The sequence below is a fragment of the Mustela erminea genome, chromosome 8 (assembly GCF_009829155.1).
Source record: "Mustela erminea isolate mMusErm1 chromosome 8, mMusErm1.Pri, whole genome shotgun sequence".
NCBI classification, from domain to species: domain Eukaryota; kingdom Metazoa; phylum Chordata; class Mammalia; order Carnivora; family Mustelidae; genus Mustela; species Mustela erminea.
Window position 1 is genome coordinate 66563118 of NC_045621.1, and position 12577 is coordinate 66575694.

At 44.5% G+C, this 12577-nt stretch overlaps 1 long non-coding RNA gene across 1 annotated transcript in view; it reads right to left on the minus strand.

Annotated features, from left to right (window-relative positions):
* LOC116597759 overlaps positions 1-12324 on the minus strand; it is a 28979-nt gene extending 16655 nt beyond the window's left edge. Inside the window, exons 1-2 of the long non-coding RNA XR_004288772.1 lie at positions 12259-12324; positions 10064-10248 (exon numbers count right to left, since the gene is read on the minus strand). This is a non-coding gene — a long non-coding RNA (uncharacterized LOC116597759). The remainder of the gene's footprint in view (positions 1-10063; positions 10249-12258) is intronic.
* Between the last annotated feature and the right edge of the window lie 253 nt (positions 12325-12577).

Below are 12577 nucleotides of genomic sequence, written 5' to 3' on the forward strand. Positions count from 1 at the left end.
TTGGCATGAAGAGTGTGAGGGGACCGGGCTTCTCTGACCACCTCAGGCCTGGCCTTGGGGTCTGGGGACACGGGAGAGCCACTGTTGTGCAGCGACCTGACAACCTGACAGACGCCCGCAGCGAACTCATGTGGAAGGTTCTGGAAGAAGTCACAGAGTGTGTGGGGATGGTGGGATGGAGCACAGGGCGGCCCACACCTGGCATGAGAACATGTGCATTCCCGCCCCATCTCACTCTCAGGAGCAACTCTGGATGTCGGTTGGAGTGTATGGTGTGTAGAGAAGGTGGGAAAGTCACTGAAGTCGTGAGGCCTGCTGTGGATTAAATGTGGGTTTTAAAACTGCCTGGGCACCTGGGTGACTCTGTCAGTTAAGCCTCCGCCTTCAGCTCAGGTCATGATCCCAGAGTCCTGGGATCGGGTCCCAGAGGGAGTCTGCTTCTCCCTCTACCCCTCCCCCCTCTCATTCTCTCAATCTCTCTCTCAAATAAATAAATAAAATCTTTAAAAATAAATAAATAAAAATAAAACTGACTTTGCCTCTCAGTGATGAGCCCTAGTTGAAAATACATCACCATGTAAAATAAAGTCTCTGGGGAAAAATATGCCAACTTGTAAACAGTAGTTATATTTAGATGACATTTAAAAGTGACCTTTTTAGTGCTTAAAAAAAGCAGGACTGTCATTTACTAATCAAGAGTGATAAGGCTGTTATGGCCTATAGCGTATAAGCTGCCACTGAAGTGTGCACTGCATAGTGAGAAAAAGAGGTTCAACACTTGGGACCAGAGACTAGAAGATAAATCAGTTTCTTGTTTTACTCCACTCAATCGGAATTGTTCAAGAATGCTTACAATGGGGGCACCTGGGTGGCTCAGTGGGTTAAGCCGCTGCCTTCGGCTCAGGTCATGATCTCGGGGTCCCGGGATCGAGTCCCGCATCGGCTCTCTGCTCGGCAGGGAGCCTGCTTCCTCCTCTCTCTCTGCCTGCCTCTCTGCCTACTTGTGATCTCTCTCTCTGTCAAACAAATAAATAAATAAAATCTTTAAAAAAAAAAAAAAAGAATGCTTACAATGAATTTATAGTAATAACAGATTAAGCGCCAAAGATCTTCCCCTCCTCGAACAGTAGGCAAGCTGCCCTACCCTTTCCTAGAAGGTAGAAACCACCTGGAGAGATGACTCTCTCCCCAAACGACTTTGGAATGAAAGACCCCTCTCCCCTTGCTAAAGGCTTGTTTAAGTAACCTGATGTCCCCACAGCACCCCCTCTCCCCTTGCTGAAGGCTTGATTGTCCCCATAGCCGGATGGCAACACATACCAGGATGTCTATTGTCTGTGATCACCCAGTCTGTCAAAAGAAAAGACAAATGAGGAATAGAGTGTACCTGGGACTTTCCAGAGTGCTGAGCCAAGGCCCACCAGAACAAACCGTTGTGTCCTTGCCTTAAACCCAGTGCCTGACAATGCTTGATTTAAATTTACCAATCAGATTCCTGTAACCAAGCATCTGCTTCTGTAAGACCGCTTCCCGCCACCGCTTCCCCCACCCCAACCCTTGCCCTATATAATCTGCTCCCCAACCTAGCCCGGTGCGCTCAGCCCACAAAGGCTGATGCGTCGGCAGGCGCCTGTGTAACCAATAAACCTCTTGCAACGTGCATCCAGTGGAGGCTTGGTGTCTGCTTCTTGGGTGCGGATCGAGGGTCTTTCAGGAGAACCAAAACAAAGGAAAGAGCACGAAGCTGCCTCGACTGATTTGTCAGCAGATGAAGTCAGAGAACCTCGAGTAGATTTCTTGAGTCCTTACACATGGGAAGGAAGGAGCACAAGGAATCTGCATGCGGCCCAATCAAGGAAATGGCTCCAGGTGTGCCTGGGCATCAGGTTCTTCCCTGATTGAGTGAAGTGGAGATGGCCTGCAGACGCAGGAGAGCATATCCCACGCCAGGCCCGCCTGGGCAACCCCTACCTGAGCCTCTGGGGCCTGCCTCCCAGCAAGAGCTGCAGCAGGAAGGGGGCAGTGCATCCCAGCACGGCCAGAGGAAGTGGGGAGTCCTCCCTCACGTCCCCCATACCCAAAGGACAGCACCCCCACCTGCACTCCTGGGGCTTTCTGAACTAGCTAAGGAGAATTTGAGCAGGCCTGGGGTGCCCTCTGAGAACAGATGGGGGTAGTCCTACGGACAAAGGGTTTTGCTCCTAAGGCTGTGACCCTATTTTTACTTCCATGTGCAGGTGTCCTGGGAAAATGGGTTCTAGACAATCAGAAGCTATAAAGAACTCGGGCCACAAGTCCACCCTCGAGATAGCAACGTGTTTTATCAGCATAGCTTCAGTTTTTACTCTGTGGGAGCAAATGCACAGGCTGCACCCCGGTGTACGTGTGCCCGCATGGATACTCATGCTCCCCCCACAAAGCGCCCGCAGTTGAGTCTTGCTGAGTTGATAGCAGCCATTTTCTACCGCCGCGGCACTGTCTTCTGAAGTAAATTTAAAATGGAGCCAACGTAAAAGAAGACAGAGAAAGGGGGAAAGAAGAAAAGAGAAGAAAACGAAACCCTTGGCAAAGCTTGGTTGTGGGCTTTGGAGAAAATCAGCTCAAAGGAAGGAATGGGAGGAGGTAAGGTCCCTGGCACTCAGCGGGCTCCGGTTACCACCCAGTGGCAAAACTAGTTTGGCGATCATGGCGGACTTGAGGTAAAAGCTGCCCCTTCTTGCGTTACTGCGGTCAGGGGAGTCTGAGAGAAGCTGGAATCCTTCAGGGAGGAAGTAGAAAGGCGCCTTGTTTTACTGTTACGTTTCGGTTTGGAGGCAGTGGGGTGGGGATGGCGGTGAGTGGAGTAAATGGAAAGGAAGAGCAGCGAAGGAACACCGCCTTTGTGGTTCTTTGTCAGCGCGCTCGCTCTCTCTCTTCAGGCTCGGTGGGCGCCACCTAGTGGGCAAACACCGGCTCCGCCCCGCCGCAGCGGCCGCCCGCCCCACTCTGACCTTTCTTACTTGCTTCGCGGCGCCTGCCAAAGGCAGGGGTGTGAATGGTGTTTTAGTCCCTCCGAGGCAGCCGTCACATCGCGGTAGAGGCAGCGGATAATTCACGCGGGTGGAAAGTGGCCAGGAGGGCCGGGGACCCCTGTGAGCCGGGTTAACCCCCGGGGAACTCAGCAGCTGCGGGACTTAGAGGAGTCTAGAAGCAAAGAGGTAGAAGACTGGGGGGTGGGCTACGGCCATGCGTGGTCAGTAAGTAGCCGAGGGCCTGGAACTGGGACATCTGATCTAATAAGGCAGGTTGGAATTCTGGCCCTCAAGACCAAAGTCTGCCATTTAGAAGGTCCTTATTATTCAAGACGGCTAGCAGAAATAGGGTGCTGAGATTCCTTCTAGGCAGAGACCGTCTGTCCTCCGATCATTCTGTATTTTATTCCACTGCGGGTGCATTCTGGTCCTGGAGAAGATTTTGGGGGACCACAGGAGTCTGAGTCTAAGGAATAGTTCAGTCTGAATTCTTTACAAGTTGAGGTATAATTGCAACATGTTAGTTTCAGATGGAGCACATGATTTGGTATTTGTATATGCTGCAGACAACGCAGTACGACGTCTAGTTAACATCTGTTACCGTATATGGTTACAATGTTTTTCTTGTGATGAGAACTTTTAAGATTCATTCTCTCAGCCATCTTCAAATATGCAATGCAGTATTATTAACCATAGTCACTATACTGTAGCTTACATTCCAAGACTGATTTATTTTATACCTGGAAGCTCATACCTTATGACCCCCTTTACCCATTTTTCCCACCTCCTGACCCACTGCCACTGACAGCCACCAATCTTCTCTATTTATGAGCTTGGATCTCGTTTTTATTTTAAGATTCCACATACAGTATCTTTCTCTGTCTGACTTCACTTAGCATAATGACCTCAAGGTCCATCCATGTCATCGCAAATGGCAAGATTACCTCTTTTTTATGGCTGAATAAAATTCCATTGTGTGTATATACTACAGTTTCTTTATCCATTCATCCACTGATGGACATTTCCATGTTGTAGGTTGCTTCCATGTCCTGGCTATTGTTAATAATATTGCAGTGACCATGGGAATGCATATAGGTATATGCATTTGAGTTAGTGTTTTCATTTTCTTTGTATAAGTATCTAGGAGTTGGAATTGCTGGGTCATATGGTAGTTATACCGTCAAATTTATTTTTTTTTTTGAGGTACCTCCATTTTGTTTTCATAGTGGTTGCTCCAATTTACATTTCCACCAGCAGTGCATGAGGTTTCCCTTTTCTTTATATCCTTGCCAACCCCTGTTATTTGTCTTTTTGATAATAGCCATGCCAACAGGTGTCATGTGATCTCTTGTTATGGTTTTGCTTTGCATTTCCTTCATGATGAGTGATGTTGAGCATCTTTTTAAAAGATTTTATTTATTTACTTGACAGACCGAGATCACAAGTAGGCAGAGAGGCAGGCAGAGAGAGAGGGGGGAGCCGGCTTCCCGCTGAGCAGAGAGCCTGATGTGGGCCTTGATCCCGGGACCCTGGGATCATGACCAGAGCCAAAGGCAGAGGCTTTAACCCACTGAGCCACCCAGGTGCCCCCTGAGCATCTTTTTATATACCTGTTGGCCACCTATATTTGTGCTTTGGGAAAACATCTTTTTAGGTCTTCTGCCTTTTTTTTTTTTTTTAAGATTTATTTATTCATTTTAGAGAGCGAGCACATGAGTGGTGGGGAGCAGCAGAGGGAGAGGGAAAGAGAAGATGAGAAGCAGACTCCCCACTGAGTGGGGAGCCCAATGCAGGGCTCAATCTGATGACCCTGAGATCATGACCTGAGCTAAAATCAAAAGAGTCAGACACTCAACAGACTGAGCCACCCAGGTGCCCCTCTTCTGCGTAGTTTTAAGTCTGGTTGTGGTTTGTTTGTTTGTTTGTTTGTTTTACTATTGTGATGTATGAGTTATTTATATATTTTGTATATTAACCCCTTATCAAATATATGATTTGCAAATATTTTCTCCCATTTGGTAGGTTGCCTTTTCATTTTGTTGTTGGTTTCCTTTGCGGAGCAGGAACTTTTTAGTTTGATGCAGTCCCACTTTGTTTTTGCTTTTGTCACCTTTGCTTTTGATGTCAAATCTAAAATCTCATTGCCAAGACTTACATAAAAGAGCTTACGGCCTGTATTTTTTTCTAGGAGTTTTATGGTTTCAGATCTCACATTCAAACCTTCAATTCATTTTCAGCTAATTTTTGTGTATGGTATAAGAGATTGGGCCATTGTTATTTGGACTGAGTTGGACATTTACAATCAAAAGAATCCTAAATAATACAGTTGCTCAACCTATTGCAAAGGATTATGGGAAGGGCCAGTGGTCAGAAATAAAGTGGCAGTAAGGCAGTAAACATGATCACTCTACCTACATGCCTGTAGCCCCTTCTAAGGGACTGTCCTGCCTAGAACATCCTGATGAAGGTGTGGATCTAAGCACGTTATTCCAACCTAAAACTGGGCTGAGAACAGATGCTGGCCCCCAAGATAGTCAGGATCGGTTAGGTTTTGTTGCCTGCCCCCAAGATAGTCAGGATCGGTTAGGTTTTGTTGCCTTAACAAGTAACACCCTCAGTATTAGTGGCTTAGAAAAATATGGTGGGGAGAGGGCTTATTATCCATGACAAGCCAGGTCGGGTTCCTCTTCTGTCTTCAATTCCAGATGGGTTGAAGGGGCACCTGCCTACTGGGGATTGCTGGTCACTACAGCAGAGGAACAAAATGGCCAAGATAATACAAAAGGTTGAATTGTCAAATTCAGACTCACAGGGATCATAGATCTTATCTGGTACTAAAATGTATTAATAATTCAAAAGATACAGGAAATCCCAAGATACAAATGAAACATGAGATACTTGGGATCGCCAGTGTGGTTCTCCCTTTCTCACTAGAACACATTCTTGTTCAGATTTAACATTTTAAGGAAGGCTTCACTTAGAAAAAGGGAGTTTTGGTTATGAAATATCTACAGTTAATAGTTATATAGCCGACTGACAGTTTTCCAGTGGACCATGCCCCATAAATGTGTAAATTTCAGATTTGTTTACCTTCAGCAACCTAGATAAATCTCCTGCTGAAAGCATTCCCTAGGCATTATTCTCTATTATCTGTCACCAGGAGGCCTACTTAGCACATTTACAAAGAATAATTTCTTTCTTTTAATCCTGCCTACTACCTGTTTGTATCAGAAGGAGAAGGAGAACTGGTTGCAGGCCAGTTGTTAACCTCTTCTTTTCCAGTGATGAATCATCCTTTGGCTTTTGAAGGCTTCTATATGGAAATTGAGATTTTCACTTCTACTCAGATTCCACTGGCTAACACAAGTCACATGGCCAAGCCTGGGATCAGGATGATGGGGAATATAATCCTTCCTCAGGGAGGGGAACCAGAAATTACTGAACAGTTAGACAGTTGACCACAGGCAGCCAATCCAGTCAGAGAGGGGGACCCTGACATTAAGATTTGCCTTGTATTAGGGTAATATTAATTCCTGAAACAGCTAAAGCTCTCAATTTCAGGTGTTTACACAAAGAATGCTTATTTCTTTTTCACCTTATAATTTAACATATTTGGCAAGTAGCTTTCTACATGGCAATTCAGGATCCCAGTCTCCTTCCATATAATTACTCCACTAGTCCTTATGGCCTTAGAATTCTCTTCCAGCTGGCTAATGGAGAAAGAGAGGATGAAGACCTGAGAAGGTGCTTCTGAAGAACTTTGGTTCAAAAATGAGATACACAGTTTCACCTACATGTGAGGCTGACTGTATTCCTAAAGTGTACAACTACTTCCCAAGCACAACTCTACACTGGAAAGGGAACAAAACCTCTGGTGGAAGGCAGCCATCTCAGCTGTAAGCATTAAAAAAATGAGGCTAGAAAGATCTTTCTCTTGGATAATTTCAGCTAGCAAACACTAAAGGAATTTTCCAATTTGTGATGGGGCTGTAGCTAAAAGAATATATGTTAGGATTGGGTTGAGTTGTGAATGGGAGAGGGAGATAGCAGATTTAAAAAGAAGTTTTTTGTTTTGTTTTGTTTTGTTTTTTTAATGTAAAAGTCCAAAAATCAGAATCCCAGGGCGAGTATTGTGGCTTGCTCCATAAAGATCTCAGGGATCAAGGCTCCTTCTATCCTGTTTTAGACAGCATGGCCTCCATACCCAAGGAGTGCCTTCTTCCTGAGCCCCAGTGACGCTCCCATGTCTAACTATCTGTTTACAACCAACAAGACAGGACAAAGAAGAGGATAAAGGGTTCATACCTCTTGTCATTTCCTTGAATGGTTCCTGGAAATCACCTAAGGTACTTGTGTTTTATAGTCCAATGGCCAGAACATAGTCCTACAGCCAAATCTAGATTCAAGAGAGCTGGAAAATGTGGTCTTTATCCTGGTAGGCCAGGCAGTTTAACAAGTTAAGTGTTAGAGAAAGAATTACTCTTTTTTTTTTTTTTTTTTAAGAAAGCCTAATGAATGGGATTGGTCATGAACATCTAGGCTCCTTGAAGATTAACCTTGATGAGAAAGAATTAAAGAGCATTCATAGCTTCACGGTAAAATCAGATTTTGAATTTTTTCCTGTTCTGCAAAAGAGCATGATAGTGGGAATACAGGACAGAAAGAGAAAGGTCTTGGTGGAGTAGGTATCTGGTACAACGGAGCATTGGTTCCTTAGGACTGCTGTAACAAAGTACGACAAACTGAGGGGCTTGAACAACAGAAATGTGTTGTCTCCCAGTTCTAGAGGCTCAAAGTTCAAGATCAAGGTGTAGGCAGAGTTGGTTCCTCCCCAAGGCTCTGAGGGAAGGATCTGTTTCTGGCCTATCTCTCTGGCTTACAGATGGCTGTCTTCTGCCTGTGTCTCTTCTTATCGTCTTCCCTCCACACGTCTGTTTCTGTGTCCAGATGTCTCCTTTCTTATAAGGATTGTGTCACATTAGATTAGGACTTATCCTGGTGACCTCATTTTAACTTGATTTCTTCTGTATAGACATCACCTTTAAATTAGATTACATTCTGAGGTACTGGAAATTAGGATTCCAACATATTTTGGGTGGGGGGGACATAGTTCAACCCATAGCAAATGGTGAGGGGAGGGATGGCAAGGACGCTGATGAATAGCGATGTTTACTATTCGGTTTAAATGTTCATTTAGAATGAATATGTTCATTTAGATGTTACTCCTCTGTTACTCCAGATCTTCAGCTGAAAGCCTGCCACATATGTTAGGGGCACTTTGGAGAATGTGATTCTCTGTCTGAGGAAGCACCCTTGGCCGCTTATCCACTCTGTGCACTCTCAAAGCAAGCCTAGAGTGTAAATGCCCCTGAAGCATCCCTCAGCCATTTCCAGATGATGGCATGTGGGTAGATATAATACAACTTCCTTGCCCTCTGGTTGAGACAGAGGTATGTCCTTCATGTCGTCTTCAGATGCCCCATGAGCATCAACCACCAGCTGCCCACAGGAGTAATGCATGCCCTTATTACTGGCTTCCTTCACCTCCCAACCTTGCATCTCCACTCCCTCACTGGTGTTTCTTGGGGTTATCACCTGTGATCGAACCCTGGCTTGAGAGTTTGCTGCTAGACATTCCTAAAATTAGAAAATGACCACAAATCTGACACCAAACTGAAATCCAAAAGCTTTCTCCATATGCTTGGGAAAAATAACTCCATATTCTTAATTAATGCCTATTAATGCCTTTGATAGCCCCCTGCGGTGAAGAATAAGCTGTGTCAAAGTCTCTGGTTTCACCCATGGGCTTTCGGCATGAAATTCGAAAAGATAGAAACACCAAGTAATTGTATGTTCAAAGTTCATTTTTTTTCCTTGCTCCCTGCTAGCACCTTAAAAACAGATGGTATCCATTCAAATGAAAATGAGGTATAAAAGTGATTTTTATTAAAATTAACATTCAGTTTAAGTTTTGCTTTATTATGCACACTGCACATAACTGTGAGTTCCCTGTAAATAGGTTGTATATATGGCATAATTCATAGTTATTTGTGCTCTACCAATTACATTGAAATTATGACTGGAGTTACCACAGAACCTCAATAATCATTACTATGTAATTTGCAGTTTTCCGGATTGGGGAGCTCTTTGGAAGCTGCAAGTAACTAGCCAATTGTTTTTAGAGAGTACAGTAATGACTGTTATTACTGAGGAGTTGAATGAAGCTCCTTTCTATGCCCTGAAGATTACTTGATAATTACACTTGATGCAATCATTAAAAAAAAAAAAAAGTCAGCGACAGATAAACAGACAGCAAACTAACTATAATGACAGTCCAATAATGTGGGCCAATATTGTTGGCTGTGAAAATTAGCACAATCTGCCATTGATTTTTATTTCTCTAATGGGAACACCTGCGTATACAAGTACACTTAATTAGATGGATTGCTTTGCCTCATGAATGGCATTAGAAGAACAATAAGTGAAATTAAAGGGAAGATTTCTGAGATTTTGTTTATCATGTGAAAGTACAATAGGCCACAAAGATGACTCAAAAGAAGGCAACCCCCCTCGCCTCACCCACCACAAACCTAGCTCCATCTTTCCTTCCAAGTGTTCCTTGAATATGGTGCTCTGATCACCCCATCATCTCCTTTCAGTAACCTGAAACTAGACACTGGAACAGAAGATATTACTGTGGCCCCACTTCTCAGAAAATCTTTATTTTCTATGGATGGATCCCATTAAAAGATTTCTTCTAAGTACTTGAAAGCAGTATTTCTTCTATACCTTTTTTTTCCCCTTTTAAACTAGGCCACAGTAATCTTTTCCCAGACATATTTTTTATGCAGGGAACCACTTCTCCTAAGAATGGACCCCAGGCTGAAGTGTCAGGGATTCGGAGTTCACTTTCGGTCCCATTAACCTCTTCCCTTTCTCCCCCTCTCACCTTTAGACATTCAGAACGTGTCTGAGCAAAGCTTATTTATATGATAGGATCTTGGGCCATCCCTGTGTTACCTTTCCCGGTGATGATTGCTCTTTAAAATTACCTCTAGGGAGTGAATGAAAGGTTTTCTCCACATCTTAAATACCTCAGTCAGGTCAAAGGCCCAGGGCTTCTGAAATCTGATGTCCTAGGCTGTACCTTGTCAAGTTACCTTCCTGCAGCTGTGGGTATAAGCCAGAGAAAGCGTCCACTGCCCCGACTGCCCTGTTGGCGGGATGGAAGTCCCTGCTGGAAAACAGGCACAATGACAGCTTCAAGACAGCCTTTGACATGCTCATTTGCGCTGTAGCTCTTCCAAAGTAATAGCTCTGTGCCTTTCCCTGGTAGGTTGCCCTGGGAACCACCGTATGGAAGTCTATTAAGATCTTTGTTCATATTTTGTCTCGCTGCTAGTATTGGCTCCTAGTGCTCATTTTAATAAGACTTCTACCAGCTGGCTCATTGAAATGGCCCTCTTATATTTTTATTCAACTGATAAACTCCCAACTGCTTTATGACACAACCATTTTATTTAATGGTCTCCAAAAGCACCCCATAAAATGCTTCATGAGTCCTTTCTTGGGGCCATTGTAGCAAGATCTACTAGACTTTCAAAACTACCATGGCCAAAGTCTCCTGTACTTCTGGTGGACTCCAGGTGGGAAATACTGCCTGTAGAAACTCCATGAGCTGAGTGGATGAAATGACAGACTGATAAGGATGGGTAGAAAGTCCAAGTAGACCCACAGGGATACTGCCCCGCTGTCCCTCTCTCAGGAAACTTCCTTCCTCACACTTTTCCAGACTTAGGCCGCTGACAGCTGGATCAGTTCTAGTCCACATCCATCTGGCCTCAGTTGTTGGTGCAGAAGTAGATCTGTGATCCCAGAGGACTCTCTAGAGTCTTTCTGTGATGGCTAGAACTTGTTGAACTAACAAGCCCTGAGGTTGCCAGGGGCCCTCTTCCCATGGCCTGACAAAGCCTACGGGCAACCTGAGGACCAAGAGGTCCTATAGAACAGAATGGGGGAGAGGGCTGCCTGGGTGGCTCAGTGGGTTAAGCCTCTGCCTACAGCTCAGGTCATGATCTCAGTGTCCCGGGATCAAGCCTCTGCTCAGCAGGGAGCCTGCTTCCCGCCGGCCCCCCCCTTTTTACCCCCCCCCCCCCCGCCTACCTCTCTGTCTACTCATGATCTCTGTCAAATAAATAAATAAAATCTTAAAAAAAAAAAAAAAAAAAGAACAGAGTCGGGGAGAAAGAGAAAGTACCTTGATAATATAGTTTGGCCTCCTGGATGTAACTGTGCCCAAAGAAGCCAATACATGTCTTTTTTTTTTTTTTTCCCTTAAACTAATTTGAGTGTGTTTCCTTTCACATGCCATTACCAGAATTCGAGCCAATAATCCCATTCATTTTAACAGAGGAGGAGTCCAGGAGTCCAAGAGGTTAACTGACTTACCCAAGTCCACTCATCTAGTTAGTAATGTGGCTAGTTGGAAAGCAGACTTTAAAAGACTGTGACATGAACCATCTCTTCTTGTTGGGTCAGAGAAGAATGCCCTGTTGAAAGCTATTTGGATGCTGATTCTGTCATCAGCTCTTCCAGTTGCATGCCAACCAGCTCTCCTATGTCATCTGAAAATTTGATAAGTAGCCAGGAAATGTCTAAGCCACTATTAATATTCTTAAAACAATATCCCAACTGCAGAAACCTTTCTCCAGAATGACACTCGCCCACTGATGAATCTTTTTTTTTTAGACATTTATTTGAGAGAAAGAGAGAGAACACAAGAGGGTACAAACAGGGGGTAGGAGCAGAGGGAGAGAAACCCAAGTGGATTCTGCACTGAGTGGGGAGCCCAACACGGGGGCTTGATCCCACAACCCTGAGACTGTGACCTGGGCTGAAACCAAGAGCTGGATGGATGCTCAACCGACTGAGCCACGCAGGTGCCCCAATCTTCTTTTCATATAGTTGTTCAGTTGCTTACTCGTGCACCTCACTACTGTTATGCAGTCTACACTCTTGCTACTCAAATTGCGGCATGGGGGCTAGTGCAACACTGGGGAGCTCATTGAAAGGCAGATTCTCAGGCCCCACTCCAGATCTACGGAAACCAGAATCTGCATTTTAATAAGACACTCAGGGGAATCACTGCATAATAATGTTTGAGAAGCATAGATCTTGGCTCTGTACCTTAACACAGACACACACAAACACACACACAGTTTTGCCACATATAGTAGTCCCCACTTACCTGAGAATTGGCTTTTTGTAGTTTCAGTTACTGGCAGTCAACTATGGTCCAGAAGCAGAGGACCCTCCTAATGACATATTGTCAGGTCAACAACTACCTAACGCTACATCACAAAGCCTACATCGTTCATTCACTTCACTTCATCTCATCACACAGGCATTTTGTCATCTCTCATCATCACAAGGGTGAGTACCATACAGGAAGATATTTTGAGAAGGAGAGAGCCCACATGCACATAACTTGTATTATGGTATATTGTTATAATTGTTCTATTTAATTATTAGATATGGTAACCTTCTATTGCGCCTATTTATAAATT